The following is a 4,621-nucleotide window of genomic DNA, read 5'->3' on the forward strand; positions in this document are numbered from 1 at the left end:
TTACCCAACTATCACCTAGCCTAAGCGAGAAGGGATCTCACTTAGGCGAGAAGCGACCTCGCTCAAGCGAGAGAAGCTCTCTTAGGCGAGGAGTAGCAGGAAAAAATAGGTGGCTCTCTGGACCTAATCTCGCTCATGTGAGAACGCTGCTCGCTCAGGTCCACTATTTTATGAGTTGATGAAATACTGATCTTACTTTCAACAAGAAGGCGATGAGAGAGATTGGTGTGCCCAATTTAGGAATGGACTGGAAAGTGACCTTCACACTATAGTTAATGTTTTTCAACTAACGGACTTACCAACATTGGTGAGCAAGTGTATAAGTTTGGAAGATAGTCTGAAGGAGCAACTAGTGGATGATGGAGTTACAAGAGTAGTGGAATAGGAAAAGGAGTCTACCAGATCTCAGAAAGAGTCATGCTCAAATACAGCTCAATCACAAACAAGGAGGAAGACACCTCATAGTAGCAATAACAAGAACTCCTTGGGTAAAGTGTTTTCGGTGTGGAGGACCTCATAAGGTGAAAAATTGTACGCGACCACGTTCAACATGTGACCCTTGTGAAAAGAAGGGACATTCAAGAAAAGTTTATCGGTTTGCACCACAAGTGAGAGAAAGTTCAAGTGGAAGTAACAAGCTAACATCCAAGAGGCAACGATTCTTAGATTAGGAAAGTGATGTATCTGTGGATAACCTCCTTTAGTAAAGCGATGTGTGGAGTTGAAGTTGTCTTACTGCTTCAAGAGACAAAGGGTGTGTAGTTTAGTCATCGTGCCATGTACCGATGTTAGTAGGGTCTTATCATCTTTGTGTAACTCTAAATTTTGTGTATGGTTCATCATGGCACAAGAACTTTTGTTTTCTGTGTAACTGGTGACCATGCACTATTGTTGTAATCATATATAATTAATGAATCGATTGTTGCTTAAACTCAAAGTTGATTGATCTATAACCCTTTGACGAAAAATTTCTACAACTCATTTAAATTACTTGCCTTTTTACCAAGAATGGATTGGTCTTGTCCAATCATATCCTTTCGATGCACCGATGAATTCTTGATTCTAGGTGCTTATGCACCACTTACCTGTGGATCTTGAGATGGAATATAGTTACGCATAGATCATATAACATCGCGCCTTAATTACGGGATCATTCGAAATTAGAGGACTTAATGGAAGGATCATTGTAAAATGGCTAACAATGGTGATGTCCAACATTGGAATTGCCTCAGCTTTTCAGTTAAAAGAGCAAAGACTTGCCATTTGAAAGGGCCTCGCTATAGCAAGATTCTGCAGAAACTAGAGTGTAGTTTTCTCTGAGATTTTTGCTGTAGTGAGAAAGGGTGTCCCCTCACTGCAGCAAGAATATCTAGTTATAGCGAGAATGTCGCAACACCTTGTGTATTTAAGGGGTTTAAGGTTAAGGAAAACGCATTTCCCATTCTTTCTTTGTTCTCTCTCGTCAATTCTCTCAACCCCTAGCCCTTTTCACCGATTAAATCGCCCCTTAAACCGTTTGTGCTCTAGATTGAAGATTGAAATCGTGTTTGGAGGTAAGTATATTGAGTTAGGGTTCTCAATTTTTACCCTTTTCTTCATCTATCGTGATTTATCATGGATTATTCCATGTGTTTAGGGAAAGAATCTGTGTTAGAGGTGTGTTTCTACCGTTGATTTCGTGGTGGGTCTCTATTCTAAGGTAAAAGGGAGTAAATCCCAAACCCTAACCTCTCTTGGGTAGTTTAAAATAGGAAACCCGTAACTATTTTGATAACTATCTAAATGTAATTTGTAATAAAGGCTGTAAGTAAATTATTTTTGAAGGAACACTATAATTTCAATAAGCAAACATTGTTTGGGGCTAGTTGGAATGATGTCAAACCTTAAGATAGACGACTCTATTATTATTATTGAGAAATGTGAGTGATGGAATGTACGATTTAAGCTGAGTCCAAGGGTGTCCAACTTTGGGCTTATTGTATTGATTGTGTGACGTGTGAAATGGTTGGTAATTCTGTGATTTGCTAAATGTTGTGATGATTGAGGCATGTTGAGATTGACTGATGATAATTTGTGAAGTATGATATATTTATGCTGTTTGATAATTGGGTATGTTAAATAAGTCAAACCATGTTATTGATACAAGTGCTTGAATTCTTAAATAAAGAAAGAATTTTCTGTGTGATATGATCATAGTGCCATAGTGAGCATGGCTATGTGCAGTGAACGCACATGTAAATGAATTAAATGAAATGTTGAAAAAAATGATTATAATATGAGAGTCAGAATAGATGAATTGATGTGATTGTAATACAAGTATTGTGGTATGACCCAAAGGGTGTACTCATCGTATATGTATTGTAATACACCAAGTTATTTGGTCAAGACTCACGTATTATGACACGTTACACTATGAAAGGGTGTGGAAAAGAATGAGAAATGTTGGTGGTGAGTTTGGATAGCTACAAAGATACAATGGTGGTATAGAGTCCGGAGAAGATTTAAGAAATCTTGGAGAAATGAGGGTGGTGAATACTAGTGTGAATAGTGCACAATGATTTGCTGAAAATAAAAGCATTCACAGGCCACACACTTATCTCCTGACTATACTTTTACTAGAAGGGGTTGAGTCGACATACGTGTATCCGTGTTGCTGCGACTAACTGACGGTTATCTAAACTGTGAAGTCCTCTAGGGATTCCAGGGGCATTGAATATGAAAGTGTGATGTATATGAAGTAGTGTAGCAGTGGTATGATTATAATATATGCATTGTAACTTGTCGGTTGATGTTGTTATGATATATGTGTTGTAATATATCGACGGGTGCGATTAGGACACATATGTTGTGACATATTGATTGACGTCGTATAATACATGTATTATGACATGCAGATTAGTAAAAAAATGTACGATGTGAAGTGGTGAACATGATTGATTATTTGTTCTATGTGTGCTCCTTTGTGATGACAACTTGGATGATGTGAGTGCTATTATTAAATTAACCCATGTTAGGTAATACTCCTAGTACTGTATATACATGTAAGTATTTTGCTTATATTAAATTAGAGGTTTAGTGGGACGAGATATACTCACCCTTATTAATATTTTTAGGTAATGAAAGTGAAGAGATAAAAATGTTTGGTCCGTCCTAGGATCATAGTTTAAGAGTATTAAAAGAAAGACTGCTCTATAGAGATTAAAGTCATTTGAGAAATTGTATTGTTGTATCTAATTATAATTTGTGTTGACCAAAGTTTGTAAATGACTTTAATGTTAGATTTTAGAATTTAAATCCTTGAGCAAAATTTCGATTGTAAAGAATATTTTGAAAATGTTCTTGGTGAAAATCTGAAGTTATATGTATTCAAAATGAACTAAATGATTTGCTAGAAATAAATTAAGTTTTATTTAATTATTTCAAAATTTCAAAGTTTTACCCTTGGAAGTTTGACTCTTTGTTTGAAATTTATGAAACTTTCATAAGAAGGAAATATACAATTTTATTTTTATTCTATTATTAAATCCATGAATAGAAATGAATTTATTTTTATCTGCCATAAAAAATTGTTTATTTAGATAAAGAAAATGAAGGCGTTACAAGACAGTTGTATAACTCCGAGACAGGGAGTAGTGTATTTGTAATAATGTATGATGGTATTGTTGAAAGTGGTTAACAGTGCGAATTAGGAACTGAGTTTTAAGTATGTTGTGCGTGTGACAACTTAAGAATTATAGCCAATGACTTATATTGTTTTATTTTAGAAAAAATTAAGAGTTCGGGATGCTGAGTGTCCCGCTTAAGCAAGACTGAGTCGTGTAGAAAGGAACATTCTAGAGTGTTCTCGCTCAAGCGAGACAAAATAAGGCTTCTCCAATTGTCACCTCGCTCAAGCGAGAAGAGATCTCACTATGGCAAGAGGCGACCTCGCTCAAGTGAGAGAATCTCGCTCAAGCGAGGAGTTACAAGAAACTAGGTAGCTCTCTAGACCCGATCTCACTCAGGCCAGATGCATCTTGCTCAAGCGAGGTGTTCCTTGCTCAAGTGAGAATAGTAGAAATCTGAGAGGTTCTACTGTCTGGTTATCTCGCCCAGGCGAGAGAAGAGCTCGCTCAAGTGAGAATTAGCTCGCTCAAGTGAGTGTGCGTGGATCTGGATGGGTATTTAAGGAGCCTCAGCGCTAGAAACACTCATTTTCTCACCAAACAACTTTCCTCTCTTATTTTCTCTCTCTCTGTTATCTCACTTCTTTTCCTTAGAGAAAACCTTCTCGAACTCGAATTCCTTCCCGATCAAAGTGAGATTGTCTATCTCATCAAGATCTATGTGAGTTTTCGGAGCTTATTTTTTCGGTCTTTACTTTTGATTCTTTCTCTCTCTTTCTCACGAGACTTATATCATGTTGTTCTGAGTATATCTGAATCGTTCAAGCCATCTTTCATACTTAAACGCTTGCTCTATCTCTTTGGGATACACTAGGAACAAGACCTTGAAACTCATTCTAGGTAAGGGAAGCTTAACTAAGCTGATTTGGTTCATACAATAGATAATCTTGTTTTAGCTGAAGATTAGTTGTTGTATGAACAAGCTTTAGGATAAAATCCCAAAATATATATGGTTA

Source organism: Abrus precatorius, unplaced genomic scaffold (assembly GCF_003935025.1).
Source record: "Abrus precatorius isolate BTA unplaced genomic scaffold, Abrus_2018 Scaffold3, whole genome shotgun sequence".
Taxonomy (NCBI): Eukaryota; Viridiplantae; Streptophyta; class Magnoliopsida; order Fabales; family Fabaceae; genus Abrus; species Abrus precatorius.